The sequence below is a fragment of the Chenopodium album genome, chromosome 2, assembly GCF_948465745.1.
Source record: "Chenopodium album chromosome 2, dcCheAlbu1.1, whole genome shotgun sequence".
Lineage (NCBI taxonomy): Eukaryota > Viridiplantae > Streptophyta > Magnoliopsida > Caryophyllales > Amaranthaceae > Chenopodium > Chenopodium album.
The window spans coordinates 64,117,530-64,137,259 of NC_137835.1; the positions used below are offsets into that span (position 1 = coordinate 64,117,530).

The 19,730-nt window shown below is 36.9% G+C and overlaps 1 non-coding gene across 1 annotated transcript; it reads left to right on the forward strand.

Annotated features, from left to right (window-relative positions):
* Nucleotides 1-7,193: 7,193 nt before the first annotated feature.
* On the forward strand, nt 7,194-7,300 carry LOC145608201 (small nucleolar RNA R71). The gene has a single exon (XR_014105752.1). It is a non-coding gene; the product is annotated as a small nucleolar RNA R71 (small nucleolar RNA).
* Nucleotides 7,301-19,730: the final 12,430 nt, after the last annotated feature.

Genomic DNA, 19,730 nt, shown 5'->3' on the forward strand with positions numbered 1-19,730 from the left:
AAAGGGGAAAAGAATCACATCAAAATATTTTTAAAATTTTCTCAAATTTTTCTTCACTATGTATGAAAATTTTGCCAAAGCGTTTGAAATTCTTTGCTTTTTATCATTTTTATAGTTTTTTCATTTTTATACTTTATTCGTTGTCCTTGCCTCTTTTAACTATGGACGGCTTTTACAACTTTGCAATTAAATATCCTTTCCATTTTTAACTTTGGACGACTTTTTCATTTACTCAATTGCCATTATTCACAACATATACAATTCACAAGCTTGCTAAAAAATAAGAACCAATATCCAACCTCAAATACCACAAACTCCAAGAACATGGTCATTTGCTTCACAAAAACAAAAAATGGAACAAAAAGAAACAAAAGGCTCAAAGTTCTAAAGATGCGGCTTGAAAAGAAGGGAAAAGGCTCAAACGGTTAGCAAGTAGGCAAATGTAAACCCAATAACTAGAAATAAAGAAGATTAATCCTAGAAAAAGAAAAATTACCACCCCGAAAAGATGCCTTTATCCTCCCTAGATGGTTCGGTCTCGTGTTTCAGAATTATTAGTCAAGATTCAAGATTACATTTGGAATAGGAAGGATCCATGCCGCTCATGCAAGTAAGTGTAGAAGGCTAGAAATATAAGTAAATGTCCCATGGATGTAGTAAAAACTCACTAAAGGTGTCAAATCGACCATCGAAAGCAACTACCAAACATGCCACAAACAAGTAGAATAGGGTTTCATGATCCCCCTAGTTCTTAGACATGCTACCTTAGCATACGCTATCCTAGAATCAACCAAGCATATTCTCAAACCGTTCATACCACTACCAATTAGGAATATGTTCATTCAAAAGCAAAAGTCCATTGGTACATAGTCTAATTACAAGAAAGTCAACAAAAAGCAAAAAGGAAAGCCTTAAAAACTTTATTCAGACCAAAATAAATAAGAAATAATAATAAGGGAAAAGTAAAGATCATGAAAATAAAAGAAAAATAGGAAAACAAAGATACAAGAAAAGTAGGAAAGTAAAGAAAGGAACAAAGATGCAAGTAGAACAAGTAATTTTAAATCGTCAAACAAGTAGTCATTCGACAACAACGTCAATGACCCCAAAAACTTTAAACTGTTACAAGCATTACATCCTCGAACTATTCAAATTCTACTAAACTAATCCAAATCTATTAATCCATGAAAAGAAAAAAAAAAGAAAGCAAAAAATAATGATCCCATTAGGCTTCCAAGCAATGCTAAAAAAATAAGGAAAAAGTCTACCTTCCTCATTAAGCTCCAAGGATCAATAGCATCAACAACAAAGCCAAGTGAGGAGAAGAATAGAAAATAAAGCTATAAACAAAGTAAACGGTTAGTAACTTCAAATCAAATTAAAAGAAAGTAAACTAAAATAAAAGAAACCACAAAGCAAAAAGTAAATGAAACTACCGAAAAGAAAGTAAGAAAAGTAGAGAAATATAAGGAATCTAAATACTGAACTACCTACTAATCATTTAACTACAAGATTTGGATTAAATGGATTTGGATATTTGGGCTTTGGATTTGCGGGAGCAAACAACATGCATCCTCATCAAAGCAATCATAACAACAACGTCAAGAATAAGATGGAAAGAATAGGCATGGAAAGCTCATAATGTAACAAATAAACACCATCAAAAATAGATCAAGATATGAGACTATCAAACAAAGATCCAAAGAAAAACAAGGCAAGCTCAACAACAATATTGACCACCAAGACAAACCCCTACGAAAAATGAAGCTCGCCCAAGCTAAACATGAATACATCTCAACATCCTATCAATAAAAAGAAAGCACACATAAAATAAGGGATGGAGGCAAACGGCACAAAAATGAGGGAACTATCTACCACTACCGCTCGGTTTACCGCCATCTTGGTCATCCCCATCATACGAAAACCCGGATGGGGGACCATAAAGATCCTATGCCCCGGTGTAACCAGGTGGCCAACCATATTGCCCCTTGAAGTTTTCTTGTTGCCAAGGGGCAAGGGGAGTATATTGCTCGGGCAAGGCGAGCAGTAGTGGATGATAGGGGTGCACATAGGGGTTGTTAGGATCACCCCTATAATCGCTCCCACCGGGAACACGATAATCACAGTTATCGTGCTCATGGGGAATGAGCGAGTCTCGGTGTTGGACCCCGGGGGTCCTTGCCAATATGGTTACGTAGGTACCCCATCACCCTCATAAGATGGTATAGGACCATGTTGGGGTGGAAAGTATGGGTAGTTAACCGAGGGAGTGATATCCCCCCGGTTAACACCCGCATCATACAATTGTTGTTGTTGGAGATATATACCTTGTTACATCTTCGAAATTCCCGCTCATTTAAGTGTAGAGGGCCTCAAAATCTTGATCATACATACCCTCCAACCAGATTTGCATACCCTTCATTTTAGAACTAAGGCATCCAAGTTGGAGCTTGCATATTGGTGTTGTTGTTCTTGATGTTGTTGTTGTTGATGCGGATTTTGTTGTTGTTTATGATGCTCTTCTTCTTCATCATCATCACCATCACCAATCTCATCATGATCATCATCATAGGGAAGGCTGCGACTTAAGGGAACATGCCATATATTAGCCACATTCTCACGGTGTATAGAAGTCAAGGAACGATTAGGGAGATAACACCAATGCTCATTCTCCCTAAGCTACTCGAACACCTCATCATCATCCTTCTTTGCTTAAAATTGCACTTGCTTCAATTGTGCAATATAAAGGTAGGGAGTTCTCGAGCTACCCACCGGAGTACAAGAGGGCAAGTAGTGGCCGAGATTTAGGTTGGAGGCAAGCCGCGAGACCATACTTCCACAAGGAATCTCACCGGACTTCCTATCTTGCAAACTCTTGTAATATTTTAAAAATATGAACCTAAGTTTAAGTGACTACAGTATTCCTCCCGAGTAGCCAACCAAAGAATCTGGAGCTCTAATTGATTCATTTTCCCCAATTCTTGCTTCGGGATTACCGAGTACCCAAAAGCCGATGAAGAACCCGAAGACATGGTTGGAATACCTTACTAATAGAGGTAGACCGAGTCTCAAAGTCACCAGCCCCGAAAATATCATTCGACCATGATTGTTGGTCATAAACATCATTGAAGAAGAATTTAGGGTCCAAAATATCCGCCCCCGGATCAAGATCAAGAGCCGCATTGAACTATTCAAGAAAAAGATCATGATGAATGTTGAAGAGTTTAAAAGAGACTCGGTAGGGACCACCTTCTACCGCTTAACGCAAAATCGTTGCAAAGAATTCCAATGTAGGCTCTAAATAGGTATGTAGGATTGGTTTATAAATGAGCTCATACGAAGATTAGCAAACAATTCCCTTAAATCCTCATTAATGCCCAATTTTACCATATCTTGTTGAAAATAGTGTCTAGAGGGTTTGAGGGAATGGTCTGTTTTTAGCTTGAGATACCGAGCTTTTTGGATTGTATCCGTGATTTTTGTTTTGTGTTTAGGAGTGAGTTGTTGAGGTTGTGAGGTATAGGTGTTAGGAGTGGGTTCCTCAATTGTTATGTTGGTTTTGCGTTTCTTAAGGAGATTCTTCACAATGCTTAGACATGATGATTCGTCAACAATACCAACTCAAAATCCAATTAAGCAAGACCATAAGCACCACAATAGCACCAATAAACACTTCCAATAACCAAAATCACACCCCTTAGCCAAAATCACAAATCACACACTAAGATTCACTACCAAAATCCGAAATTTTTTACTTCTCAGATTCACAACAATGTTGCACAATTTTGCTACAAAACAATCAATAATACAATGTGAGACAATAACAATCAACAAACAACACAAATATTAAACCAAAAATCAATATCAATCAATAAAATCATCAAAACATATACTACTACTATTCATAACAAAAAAACAATCTAATTTTTGCAATAATATGAAATAATAATGCAATTAGGAGTAAAGAAAGATGATTATACCATATAAGAAGGAAGATTGAACCACAATTAGACACCAAGTCCCTCAAGAACGAAAATCCCCAAATTGCTTCAACATGGGACGAGAGAGATTGGAGATAGAAATGAATTAAAGTAGTGTGATTTTTGTTGAAAATGATGAATTTATAGGAAGATTTTAATGATTTTTGATGAAATTTGGAGGATTAGATGATGGATTTTGATGAAAAGGAGGTAGGGTTTGTGTGGTTGTGTGAGGGAATGCGTTTGAGATTATGAAGGGAAAAAAGGGGAAATGTGGAAAAGAAAGGAGAAAGAAGAAAAAAAGCCACGGCCACAGGGGTGCGCGGTCGCGCGACCTGGCAGTGCTCCCGCGCCATTCAGCAATTCTCTTATTTTTGCTTCCTTGGTGCATTTATCTATGGGCTCTTCGTTCAGTATAATCCCAGGGCTATTGAACCCACCAAAAATGGAAGTTTCAAAACATGTTGACAGCGGGTTCAACATCCCTAAAATAATGATAGCACCACAATGAATCCACCAAGTTCAAACTTTTTTTAAATTTTAGCACAATATTCCTTATCTTACTTCACTAGAATTTCTTATCCTTTTACCTTAATAATCGATAAAATCGAACATAATCACATCTAAAACCGCGAAAACACCTTTCCATAGCTCATGATCACTTGAATTAATCCAGTTCAATAAATTTACCCTATAAATCCAAAAAGAAAAATAAGTGAAAGAAAGGAAAATAAAAGAAAGAAAATTAAGAAAATAGAAATCAAAAAGAAAAAGGGTTAGAAAACGATTTGCCTCCCGAGAAGCGCTTGCTTATGGTCCTAATATTGACCCTTCCTACAAATCATGGAGGGTCAAAGAACACCACCTTATTCAAAGTGGCGCAAGGTACAAATTTCTCTTCAATTTTTAGCAACTTCTCATTATTGCTTGATGAAACTTCATTTGCTTGAACTTCAAAAACAACCTTCTCATGCTTCAACTTCAATTTCATTATCTTCTACCTAGAAGCTGTTGCCTTCTTCTTAGCCTTGTTCCTTCTTGTAGACAGTTTCACACCATCCACATCCATGGAATCATCCTCCTCCTCTTGAAGGCTAAGCTCAAACCCATGCAGAATGTCAATTACCTGTTCGTCCATAGCCTTTGAAAGCTCCTTTTTCTCTTCACTAACTTTCATGCAATCAAAACTCACAAGAACATCATTAAAAATATCATGAATACCGTTAGTTGAAGAATTAATTACACACACATTATCAAATGAACGAAGGGAATTATCACTCATGATTCCTTTCACAAGAGACAAGGACTCATGCATCGGTTTTAGCTTAAAACTTTCCTTTTTATTACCAACTCTCAAGTTGATACGGCCTCCCTTAACATCTATCAAAGCTCCCGAGGTAGCTAAGAACGGTCTCCCTATAATAAAAGGAATCTGGTCATCTTCTTCAATTTCAAGCACAATAAAATCTACGGGAATTGTGAAACCACCTTTCTTAAGGGGAACATCCTCGACTCTTCCTTTGGCAAACTTAATGGATCTATCGGCCAATTGCAAAGTCATGTTGGTAGGAAGAATCTCTCCTAGATTAAGCTTCTTAAACACCAAGTAAAGCATAATGCTAACACTAGCACCTAGGTCACACAATGCATTTTCAAACAACTTACTCTTGATTTTTCAAGGAATGGAGAAATTACTCGGATCATTCATCTTCTTTGGTAAGTCATTGTGAATCAAAGCACTAAACCACTCACCAAGCTCTACCGAACCTATCTCATTGAACTCTCTCTTGCCACTCAAGATATCCTTAAGGAATTTGGAATATCTAGGCATTTGGGTTATGGCTTCGGTGAGAGGGATATAAAGATGGACCTCCTTCAACATGTCAAGCAACTTCCCAAATTGTTCATCTAATTTGTTCCTCATAAACTTTTAGGGGTATGGAAGGTCGGGTTTTCTCACTTCCTCTTTCACTCTCTCAACACTCTTCTTTTTCTCATGGAATTCCTCTTTGCTCACAGTCTTTGACACATCTCTCTGTTTTTCTCATTTAACTCACTCTTCTTCTCAAACTCCTCACTTTTCCTAGAAACTCTCTCTTTAAGAACTTTTCCACTCCTTGTGGTGATAAAATAAACGGGTTTCTTAGTATCAACTCCTTGAAAAGGTAATTAAGAAGGGCTAGCACAATCTTTTAAGGTGTTGGCTAGTTAAGTGATTTGGGTTACAAGCATCTTGTTGTCTGTCATCATCTTTTTAAACTTCTTATCACTCACTAAAATGTAAGTGTTCAAAATCTTGGTTTGGTTCTCGATGATCTCCACTAAGGCAGTCTTGGATGATAGGGGTTGAGCATAAGAATTATCACCATTGTCTTGAGGTCTTGGAACAAATCCGTGTGGGGGTCCCCTTTGGTTGTTGTTTTGAAAATTGCCCCTATTTTGATTGTTCCAATTACCTCGGCCTTGATTGTTGCCAAAATTTTGGTGTTGGCCACCAAAACAATGAGATTGGCCTTGATTTCCATACCCTTGGCTATGGTTTTGATTACTATAACCTTGATTGTTATAGTTACCTCGGAAACCTTGATTTTCTTAGTTCCTATAACCACCATTGTTGTAGTTATCAAAACTACCTTGTTGGTGAGTATTCTTGTTCCCAAAATTCCTTGGACCATTAAATATTTGTCCATTATTATTGTTGGAAACAAAGTTCACTTACTCACAATCAGTGTTTTCAACATCATCACAATTTTCAAAAGCATTTGGACAATTAGAAGAGTCATGGTCATAAGACCCACAAACAACACAAAATACACAACCACTTGGCATACTACTTGAAGTAGAAGGAGGAGTAGAGTTTGAAGGTGTACCTCTCCCCTTAATGTGGGAGGGAAGACTTGGTGCAATCGAAGAGGCACTCTCTAGCTTGACCTTGATCAAACTCATCTCCTTCCCCTAGTTTAAGACTTGGGAAGATAAATTATTGATCGTATTAAGATGACCAACCGAATAGACCGTTGAGCCACTCTTGCTTGTAAGCTCTCTCTCTCTCCCTCATGCCAATCCATGTAGTGACAAACTACATCCTCAGTTATGTCTACAACATGTTCCTCGGTCTTGTTCATGATTGGGCCCCCGGCTCCAGCATCAAGACACGACTTCCCTTGGGGGCTCAATCCTCCATAGAAAATTTAAATGATTTTGTAAGTCGGGATTCCATGGTGAGGACATTATCGTTTATACTCCTGGTATCTTTCCCAAGCCTTATACAAACTCTTACTAGGCTTTTGCTTGAAACTTTAGATTGAGTTCTTGCCTCCGCGGTCTTCTTTTGAGGGTAGAAACAGGAAATAAACTCTTTACTGACCTCATCCCAAGTTCTCAAGGAATTTGGTTTCACTTCCATGTCTAATCACTCTAAAGCTCTTCTGATAGGAGAGAACGGAAATAGCTTGAGCCTTATGAATTCTTGAGAAACTTCATCAACTTTTATTGTATTACAATACTTCACGAACTCTTTAAAATGATTTAGTGGGCTTTCATGCTTGGCACTACTAAATTGCCTTCGTTCAATCATTATTATCATTGTAGGACTTATCTCAAAGTCATTGGCGGGTGTTGTTGGTGGAGAAATGCCACTCTCAAATCTGTAAGCACCGGGAGTTCTTAACTTCTTCAAAGAAATTCTTGGATTAGCTCCCATTCTTCCTCGATCTTCTTCTTCTCTTTCTTGATGAATTTCATCTCTTTGAAAGCTTGGACTTGAAGAACGATTAGCAACCCTTATCCTTGTTATGGTTCACTCAATTTCCAGATCAAATGGCATTAGAGTCCTTCCTCTTATTCTACGTATACAGAAACTCAAAGCAAATATCAACAACATGCCTACATTTGTAGCCTAAAAGAGAAAAATCTTTTTGAATTTTTTAGATAAAGTGAAATAGACTCAACAACAATAGCAAACTACTACGCCATTTCCTGGAAACAACGCCATTTTTTACACGGGTTGAGACAAGGTCGTTGAAACTTATCTTCCCACGGTCAAAACTAAATTTGTAAACACTTAACAAACCCATATACTATTATAGAGGCAAGTCAATGGGCGAACCTAAGGGAATGGTGAGAAGTTAACTATTGCTAAAGTTAAGTTATCTAGAAGCGAAAATGGGAATGAAAGATGTCTAGATTCAACTAAACAAACAACACAATCGCAAAGTAAATCAATATATCAAACACTAGGGATTAGTATCCACATATACTTGCAATGGATACAAACTAATAGGTATTGGGATTGATTAAGTCAAGTATTGCGAGGGAAAATTGACGATACAATCAAAAGAGTATGATAAGATATTCTCCTATAGCTCTAACTAGCGCCAACTACGAGATACTCTAGCTATGAACTTCACAAACCAACTCAATCGACAAATGCAAGCCACAAATCAATTTTTCTTATCAAATTGAACTCACAATGCAATCTAGTGCACCAATCAAAGGTACCTACTCTTCAATTAATCACACACATGCACATAATCAATTAACCAATTTAATCACAAGATTAACTCAATCAATTTCCTCTAATTATTATTGATCCATTACTCGCATATGCTTCACCATCACCCTAGCAAGTAAACTACTCACAATACATGGAAGAAACCAAGATCAAAACTAAGGTAATCAACAAATTCATTATCATCATATTAATCAACTAAATTCAATCACTAATCAATTAAACTTGAACAATCAACAAAACAATTGAAATCAAAAGCTAGAGATTGCATTAAAGTAAAAGAAATCCTTACAAACTTGCTTCAAATCAAAGGAAAATGTGCTTAGAATCACCAATCATCAATCATCAACCATGAACTTCTCTCTCTATAAACTAGAGTTTCTCTCTCTAAAATTTAATCTCCAAAAACTATCTCTAATTATCCTCTCTCTTCTAAATTCATTCTCTAACATTCCTTCTCCTAAAAATAGAAGAAAAGTCTATATATAGTAAAACTAACAAACTGAAATTAGTTGGATCGTCTAAAATAGACCCGTACAGGCGCGACCTTCTTCAAGAGAGTGCGCGGCCACGCAAAAATGTGTGCATAACATGGAGAGAAGGTGGCACGCCCTTGCTACCATGCTACGTGCTCGCGCTTGGGAATAGGGAAGCCCCCTTCACCATCATTTTGATGCTCCTCATGCGCTCTACTCGATGTTCTTGATAAGCACGGGACATGGCAGACCCAAAATCACCTCGATGGTGGGTTCAACACGAGAATTTGTGCCCCCACGGCTTGAGTGCACGGTCTAAGGTCAAATGGAGATTCAAATTTAGATCACTAAGCATCTTTATCAATGCCAAACTTAGGAAGGGGTCTCGGGAATCGTTGGATAATGACCTTAACTTCAAAATGAAAGAAAAGAAACAAATAAATGGGAAAAGACAAGAAAACCCAAGAAATGCATGGAAATGGAATATCAACCAAGTAAAGAGCAAACTAAAGAAATAAAGAGCAAAACTAAGGAAAAGGAAAAGAAAAGAGCTATAAAAGCAATCTAAAATCATCCTGAAATATAATAAATGACTGTCATAAATGACACTCATCAATTTAATTTTGTATATTAATATTAATTATTTGCACAAAATATTTACGGATATGGCTAATGGAGAGGCTTAAATTAATCAGCCCTCGTGACAATACTGAAAAATATACACCAAATTGCTTTGTAAGAAGGAGGAAACGCTTCTCCATAAAGATGGGCCGCCGGGAGTGGAGTTGAATCTTTGAAACTTGCGACTTTGCCATCGAGTGGTTTTTCCTTAGTTAAAGATTGAGAAGATGGTTGGTGTCAATAGCCAACCTTTTTGCTGTCTTCCTAGTTTGTCTAAGTTGACATTTTTTTACCCTTCTAGAGAGAAGACACAATATGGACTTGTTCAAACCATTCCCTCCGGAGATCTTCATCGCCCTTATGAATTTCCAGTTTCACAAGATATAGAGAGGTTTGATGACTATTGGTGTGCTAGAACTTTATGGGAATTTGTTACCCAAAATGTTCCTCTTTCTTTATCTAAGGATGTGAAACAGTGGTTAATTGGTAGATCTCAAAAGGACAAGAACAAGGTTCGAAAGATGAGCAAGACTAATGTGAAAGACCGCCTAGAAGACAAGAAAATTCCTCCTAGGGAACGCTTGGCTGAACGAGTTGAATTCATGACCCCTGTTATGCCTAAAAAGAAAAGTACTACCAAGTGTAAGGAAAAAAGAAAGACTGACTTGGTAGAAAAGAAAATATGGGTTGAAAAGAAACATTGTGTAATGGTTATTGGAGAAAATATTAATTCTAAAATTATGTGCAGATGTTCTAAGGGATCCCTATTGGTGAAAGAGATGGATGATGAAGAAGAAGTAGAGAAGAATAGGAACAGGGCCAAAAAAGAGAAGACAGATTAGAGCATTGCTTTTATTATCAATTTATTAGTCAATTTTTATTTTCAAGGCAATTTTATTTTTAGGCCTTTATTATTAATTCCATCAATAATTAAATTTTACTTTTATAAATCCAATTTTAAGCTTTTTAAATTAAATTGACTTCTTTACATTGAATTATTTATCAAAGCAATGAAAAAGACTTGAATTAATTTTGATAATTGTTTGAGTACAAAAGTCGAAAATTCTTGAAACACACTGAAATTCGCCCAGATCAATCAAGAGTGCATATTATTTTTCTTTCGATAAAGAGTGCTACATGTTTCATGGTGAGTTTTGCATATGATGTTTGTTCAACTCATTTTGTGAAGTAATCAATTGCCACTAGGATGTATTCATGACCTCCTGTCCCAAGAGGAGTAATATTTCTAATAATGTCTATACCCCATGTTTAGAATTGCCATGGTGATGTATAAGTGTAAGGGAGTGATGGAGGAACATGTTGCAAGTTGAAATATATTTGGAATTTAGGACATCTTTTTATATATTGATGGCAATTCCTCTTCATAGTAGTCCAATAGTATCCTTAACGCATTACTTCTTGGGCTAACACTTTGCCATTCATATGAGTTCCACATACTCCTTCGTGGATTATTTTCATTACTCTTTAAGCTTTGTTTTTCCCTACACATAGGACAACTCTACCTTTACTTACACTTTTATGAAGCTCATCATTTATGAGTACATATTGGGAAGCTAAAAGTCTTAGAGCTTACTTTGCTCTCTTGTCAGCGTGAGGTGGATATTCTCCTTTGGTGACATAGTTGAGGATGTTAGTATACCTAGGTTTTTCCTCTTCTTCTTGTTCTTTAACCAACTCGTCATCTTCTATAACTTGGATGTAAGCTGGTTTATTCCTTTTCTCTATTGTTAGTGGCATTTGCTCAATTTCCTCAGGAATTGATTTTCTTCTCTGATAAATATGTGTATTCACTCCTTACTTTCCGTCTTTTGGAAATATGATTGATGATTAGAGAAGAGTCTCTGACTATTCAAAGTTTCTTTACTCCTAACGCTACAGCATTTTCGAAGCCTACCACGCATGCTATTATGTAGTATTATTGGTAACGTCGAAGTCTAACTTTATGGAGATTAGGACGTGTTCTTTCTTAGTTGATACCAATAACACTCCTACACCACAACCATTTTGGTTTAAGGCTCTATCGAAGTATAATGTCCAAGTATTATCTTCTGTAAGCATCAAATCTTCGTCTGGAAAATCTTTTTCATGCATTGGTGTTGAATCTTCTATTAGGAAGTCTGCTAAAAATTCCGAGACCACTGATCCTTTGATAGACTTTTGAGGCATAAACCTCACATCAAACTAGGCAAAGTTGACTATCCATCTTGATATTCGCCCGTTAAGGTTTGATTTCTCGAAGAGATACTTTAGTGGGTCCATTCGAGATACCACATAGACTGTATGAACGAGCATGTAGTGTCTTTACTATGTTGTGGCCCACACTAGTGCGGGGCACAATTTCTCAAGTGGTGTTTAACGTACTTCATACTTGAGCATATTGTTACTTAAGTAGTAGATAGTGTTATCTTTACATTCAACTTCTTGCGCTATCATAGCTCTCATTGTCTCTTTAGTGACTGTTAGGTAAAATCAAAGAGGAATTCCTGTGCTAATACAGGAGGATTAGCGAGATAGGCTTTGATGTTTTCAAAGGCTTTTTGGCACTCATCGTCCCATATCACTGGTACATTCTTTTTAAGTGTCTTGAATATTAGTTTTCATATCATGGTTAGCTTGGATATGAACCTACTTATGTATTCGAACCGGCCAATAAATCCTTAAATTCTCTTCTCAATCTTAGGCGGAAGAATTGAAATGATTGCTTTAATCTTAGTTGGGTCTATCTCTATTCCTCTAGAGCTAATGACATAGCCTAAGAGTTTTCTTGAAGTGACTTCAAAAGCGCACTTAGATCGGTTTAGCCTCATGTTGTATTTCCTTAGCCTTTCCAAGAATTTCCTTAAGGCTACTGGATGTCCTAGACGATCTTCTGATTTTAGGATCATATCATCCATGTAGACTTCTACCACTTTGTACATCATATCATGGAGTAAGGTAGTCGATGCTCTTAGGTAAGTGTCACCTGGGTTTTTCAACCCAAATGGCATTACCGTGTAATAGTAAGTGCCCCATAGTGTTATAAATGTAGTCTTTTCCATGCCTTCTTCTGACATGAGAATTAGGTTGTACCCTGCGTATCCATCCATTAACGAGAGAAGTGCATGGTTTGCCGTATTATCTACCAAAATATCGATGTGTGGTAAAGGGAAGTCGTCCTTTGGACTTGCCTTATTTAGATCTCGTTAGTCGACACACATTCTTACCCTTCTGCCTTTCTTAAGGACAAGTAACAAATTTGCAACCATTCGAGGTATTTTGATACCCTTTATAAAACCTGATGTTATTTGTTTTTGAACTTTTTCTTTTATTTTTAGAGCTACGTCGAGTTTCAATTGACGTAACTTTTGTTTTACAGGTTTCATTCCTGGGATTAGTGGTATTGTGTGTTGAGCTATTTCTATATTTATTCCTGGCATATCTTCGTATGACCAAGCAAACACATCTATGAATTCTTCTAGTAGATTTATTAAATCGGTTCTTTCTTCTTTATTAAGAGTTAGCCCAATTTCAACTTCATTTTTAATGGTTGGATCTTTTGAGATATCAACCGGTTCAATATCTTCAATTACTGGTGTTTTATTCTCAAGTGTTTCCATTGCCTTAATTATTTCTTTCTCATCTTCATTGTTAGCTTAGAAATGCTCATCATCTTGAGAAAGGTAATGACACGAGGAGTAAGCGGAAGAAGACAGTACATGTTATTAAATTCGGAAATCATTATATCAAATAAAGAGATGTCCATTGGGACTTGACTACTAAGTATCCTAGGAGTAGACTTTGTAGTAGAAGGGAGAGAAAGAGATGCTAATTCAAAAGGTTCAGAGGACTCGACTATAAAAGACTTGAATTTAGACTCAGACTCTGACTCGGACTCAGATGACTCGGACTCGTCGAACATTGGTCCTTGTTTTGTTGTTATGGAGATCTTTCTTCCACCTAGTGTAGTCACCTTCACTGTCCTTCTCCATCCTTTAACTAATCCCTTTGCCGAAGTAATGAGCTTTGTAGGATCAAAGTCTTCACTTTGCAAGACTGTTTGGATAAGCGTAGAATTTTCATCGATACGCTTAGGCTCATTTTTCTCATAGCAAAAAATAAACCCCATGACATTAAAATCAAATCATGGAGGTGATTTCTCCTTATGGATAGGAGGTTGGATATCATCCAAGAAATTGCAATCCAAGAAGATTTTGAACCCATGTTGTCTTATCCCATTTTTTACAAAGGGCTCTGGAAATTCGTAACATGGGTAGTCCTCACCTTCTCTTATGAATTGACCATTTAGAGTGAGAGGATATTGGTCCATTGGGATTACTTTCTTTATAGTACGAGCATTCCTTTATGCATTAATATTTTCCCGGGCTTGCTTATAGTATTTCGGATTCGGTTCAAAATAAAGTCCAATAGTATCTAATTTAGGAAGGTCAGGCGATCCCATTTACTTTTCTAACCCTTTCTTCTTTCCCAAAGTCATTCCAGGAAAGTGTCCTTGCTTTAAGAGTATACTATTGACTATCATGTTTTAATGGAGGTCGTAGTGAACAGAGGTCTTTTCATCTTCGTCGATAAAAGAGACCTCTTCTGTGTTAAAGCCCCATAAGTCTTCATCGTGCTCCACATTCATAATAGGCTTGTCAATTGCTTTAATTCTTATTGGAGAAGCATTGATTGTGACATGAATTCCTCCAACTATGGCATCCACTTGGAGAAGATGGGACGACTTTAAGGTCATGAAGCCAAGGGCTTATGTACCACTTTAAGGAAAGTAGTAGCATGTTCAATGACTCTTGTCGTGACATTCATAGTGATAGTCTCAAGAGCTTCGCAACAAGTGTTGTCATAAGCCTTTATTCCTTGTGTATATGGAGACAAATCTTTGTCTCTTATTCCTTACATCCGCACAGTTCGTAGTGGGCACACATTGATTGCTGACCCATTATCTACAAGAGTCATTGGGATGTTCATTCTCTTGCAAATTACTGTGAGGTTGAAGGCCTTATTATGTTTATCACCCTCTAGAGGTAGGTCCTTGTCAGAAAAAGAGATTAGATTGATGGGACTTGGATAATCACTCATGAGGAAATTAGCCAACCCCTCATGAGTGGTTTCATAATCTATTCCTACTTTAGCCAAGGCATCCATTACTATGATTCTATGCTCACGGGATGTGGCTAGTAGTTTCCATACGTTCATCTCGACCTTAGTCTTCTTGAGTTTTTTGACAACATCATTGTCTTCTATGATGGGTATAGGAATTTTTTGGGTAGTAGGAATAGGTTGTGTTATAATGGGAGGTTGCATTCTCCCTGATCTTGTGAGGACGTTTATCGGTGAGTCCTCTTCATTCCAAATGTCATCTACTGGATAGATTGTGGAAAATGGGGTTTCTTCCAAATCTTTGAGGTAGACATCCTCATCATCACTTTCCCAAACTCCATTTATACTAGCATCTTTTCTAGAGTTATTTTGACCAACTTCTTGCTATCAATTAGTCCTTGGACTAGATCCTTGAACATGAAACAATATTCAATGGTGTGTTCCCCATATTAATGGTATGAATAGCAGAATCTATATGTCCTATTTAGTGTTCAAACAGTCTTGGCTCGAGAGGTTTAAGCTTCTCACTCTCAAAGAGTTTTTGAAACATATTTTCATAAGAGGTCCCACTTGGAGTATAAGGCTAATTGCTCCTGTTGGGGTTTTTCAACTACTTTGAGAGAGAAGGGTTTTCTCTCATTAGTCTTAGTAGTTGTCATCTTTTCCATATCACGCTTATTTTTGAAGCATTTTTAGATAGTCGAGGGTCTTGCGACATATATCAATTGCCACTTTCAGCATGTTTATGAGGTGTCATACCTTTTCTTGAGTGGCTGGCGACTCACCTATAGTGTGCTTCTAGGCATCGAAAAAGATTTCCTCCTCTTCTTCGATGGCATGAATTTCTCCAACTAGTTTAATGAGGGTTGTTGGATCAACATGATTTTCCTCATCTAAAATAGCCAAGGAGTCCAAAAGTGGAGCATTAATAATACAGCTTAATTATACAAAGACAAATAAGTAAAACATATTGCCTTTAGAGGAAACAAGTGTAATTTTTTTTTTAACCAAGAAAACAAGTGTACTTGAGATTTAGTTTAATTTAGCTGATCTTGTAAAGTTTTAGTTATTAATTTATTAATATTAATTGTTTATATATTTTTGAAAGAAATATTAATTGTATACTATATTTGTATAAAATATAAACATCTCTTATTAAATGATAAAATGGTGTGCAAAATCCAGCATTTTGCTGGATTTTTTTTAAAATTTGATTATACACTATTTGTAACGAGCAGATTTTATGCCTGTTACAAAGAAGTAGGTAATCATAACGGGCAAACCATGTCTTGTTACGGATAACGGGATTATTCGTAACAGGCACCTGAAAAGCCCGTTACAAATACCCATTATTCGTAACGGGCGGTGCCCGTTAAGAATAAAAAAGGCCATCTATAACGGCCACATACGTAACGAACGCTGCCCGTTATGGATGGGCGGTTTTTGTCCGTTACGGATGGCCTTTTTTCAACTAGCATAAGCTTCTTGCTTGCAGGAGGCAATGGAAGTTTGTTATTGTCGATGAGATTTTGAATAGCTTCCTTTAGCTTCCAGCAATTTTCAAAAATATGGCCCCTACCTTGATGGTATTTGTAATGTGCATTGGGGTTCCTACTAGCCGTCCCCTTTTTGAATGGTGGATTTCCAAAATAAGCCATATTGCATGAAGGCGATCAAATGTAGTGTCATAACTCATGCCAATAGCTGTGAAGTTTCTCCTAAATGGCTTCTTTTGTCCTTGGTTGTTCATAGCCAGGACCTCATTAAGATTAAAGGTGCTTACATTGTTTGAGTAGGTAGTTTTGGAAGAAGAAGGATTGTCTCTCTTCTTTCCTTTCCGGCCACTGTTGGAGTTGTTATCCGCTTTTTGCTTTGCAAGGTCGTCTTCAATGTTAATTCCTACGTCATATGCGGCCTTGAAAGTGTTTAAATTGCTTTGATATTTGAGATGCTTAGTGTACTTTTCCTGGAGATTCTTAATAAACATCCTTACATATTCTTTCTCATTGGGCACCTTAACCATTTTAGCAGAAGTTTCCTTCCACTTATTAAAGAATGAAGTAAAGCCTTCATTCTCATTTTGCTTTAACATCTCAAGTTCTCTATGGTCAGTTTCGACTTAGACGTTTCATTTGTATATATCTATGAAAGTGTTTATTATGCCATCCCAAAAAGTGGGTTTCTCGTTCTCAAGGGAAAAGAACAATTTTTGACAAAAGGTTTCTAGAGATAGCGAGAAGAAAGTATGGAAAACCTTCCTGTTAATCCCTTTAATGTTCATTATAGTTTCAAAGGATCTTAAGTGAAAGTAGGGGTTATCAGTTGGCTTGAACATAAGGATGTCATTGGCATTTAACTTCTGCGGAAGAAGTTTCTTGTCCACTGAGACCCCTTGTGAGCTAATCCCTTGGAACTTATAGTCATTGGAGAGCTTGCTCAAGCTTTACTCCATTCACTCCATTTGTTGTTGTTTCGGAGGATCATTGACTTGAAGAGCAAGGGACTTCATCATCTCTGTTAGACTAGCAAGGTTTGTCCTAAGCTCATCAATTTCTTGTTGGGTTTCCATTAGTATGAACTTTTTCCTCTGTCTGATGGGCATATCCGTTTTAGAAAACTTATTAAAGATAAGAATACAAAAAGAATAAAATCTTTTAAAACCAAATTTTATAAAATAAAATCTTTTGAAAAAATCATTTCATATTTTAAAACTTATCTTTTATAAACATTCCTATTTTAAGCTTGCCAAGTGATCAAGGGTTGAATAGGTTGTTAAACTACTACCCTAATCAAATTAATCATTTATAATATCTAAACTTGCACCAAACTAGTTAGTGGCAAGTAAAGGGTCGAACCACTAGGGAAGCACACTAATTCAACATCAATAATCACTATGCAAGAGTAAAAAGGGGATTGTTTTTGTTGTATTTGTTGAGTAAGAACACTAAAACTACAAATAAGCAAGAAAACGATGATTAAAACCAAGGGAAAATGACGCTAGGGATACGGGGATGTTAAATATGATTAGAAAGAGGGGAATAATGATGATTATCATGAAACACATGCCAAAGAACACAAGATTCTACCTAAACAATTCATTGTCATGCAATAGTCTAGGCAAATCAATGAAAGAGGTCTACACTAATAAGGATCATTCACATGCATCCTATTAGTTACAATCAAATCAAGAGAATAAAGAAACACAATCCATAAAAAATCCATTTTAATAACTTATTCTCATGCAATCATTAAGATATAGAGATGATCTTAATCTAGTTCAAATCACTTTCATGCATTTAAACTAGAAAACATCAAATAGAGTGCAACAATGATCTCAACCTTTCAAAAATCATGTGTTTCATCAATTTATGGCATAAGTTAAATCCAACCATCATCATTCATCCGATATCAACTCATATTTTCCACCCCCGGCCATTCCCCTAGCTAAAAGATTATCCTAGAGAAGGGAGATTAAACATAATATCAAAATTAGAAACAAACTCAAGAAACTCAAAACAAAACATGATTAAAAACAGTGAAATCAATAACAACTAGATGAACTAATAAGATTAACAAAAATAAGCAACAATAAATGCAAATAAATAAACCTGAAGGAAAGGATTAGAGATTACTAAAGAAAGGATTAATGAAAGATGAAAACTTGAAGTCTTGCTTGATTGAAGTAAACTTCACCAAAATTTGAATACAATGAAGAAAATTGAGCATTAATCTACTTTCTCTCTCTAAAATTATATAATCTAAGCTAAAACCTAGAGAGGGAAGCTCTCCAAAACTAATCTCAAAAATAGTTATTCAAAGTTGAGAGAGTATTCACTCCAAAAGGGGATTTATATACAAGCTAATCCAAATAAAATAAATAAAACTAACTAAAATAAATAAATAACAAAACTAAAATTAAAAAAAAAAAAGAAAATAAAAAGGAAAATAAAACCCAAAAACCCCCCAAAATCCCATCAGACCCACGACTTCCACAAACTCCCTTCGTTTCGTGGCTGCTCTGATCTTTGATCTTCTTCACCATCAGCGCATCATCAACCATCATCTTCACCGTTCAATCATCATTAACTATAATCGAGCATCAAATCATGGCCATCCGATTTTCATTAAAATCACGTGAGAAGTTCGTGATTAAACCCATATTTGCGCGCTTGCGAAGACGTCGCGCAAATGCTACTGCCTCGAATCTAAATTTAGACTCCATTTGTGCGCCTTCTAACAGGGCTGCGTGGCCGCGAATAGCTTCAATAAAATTGGACCTTAATTGAGGTTGGATTGTTTGCAAATGGTGACAGTAGGGGTCGAAAATAGCAGGGGCCGCAAGGTGCTAGTGTTAGTCGCGGTGAGTATGGTTGCTGCGCTCATTGGAGCTGCTGGGTTGGCGGAGATTGGTGTAGGGGTTGAGTGCGAAAGTGGATTTGCGGTGGTTTTGGCGGCTGACGGGTTGCGAGTTGGCTGGGGTTGGTGGCGAAATGGGAGGCGCAGCAGGTGAGGTTGGTTTGTGGTGTTAGTTGCGTTGTTGTTGTTGTTTTTGGGAGGATGTGGTTGAGATGGGTTTGCTGCTGTGAGTTTCGATGGTGATTGTTGGTTGCTGGTGTGCGTGGTGTTTGATTGAGGGAGGTACGAATTTTGGGGTGTGAGAATAGGGGGTTGTGTTATGAGGTGAGGGAAGAAGGGCAGCGTTGGTGCTGATATTGTGTTGTTGTTGTGGAGTGCATGAGGAGCAGGGGAGTAGGGGAGGTGTTTTGGGTGAATTAAGGGAGCAGGGGTGTATGGTGTAGGATAGGGAGATGGAGTGGTGTATGGTAAGAGTGCAGCAAGAGGGGCAGCAGCTTGTTTGTGCAAGGAGTATTGTGCATTTGCCACAAATGTCGGACCTTGAACTCGAACCTACACACAAACAAACCCGAGGATGAAATCGAGACAAATAAAAGGAAATAAATAATAAAAAGAAACTAAATAAACTAAAAAAAAAATACGACAAATAAATAAAACTAAAAAAAAATC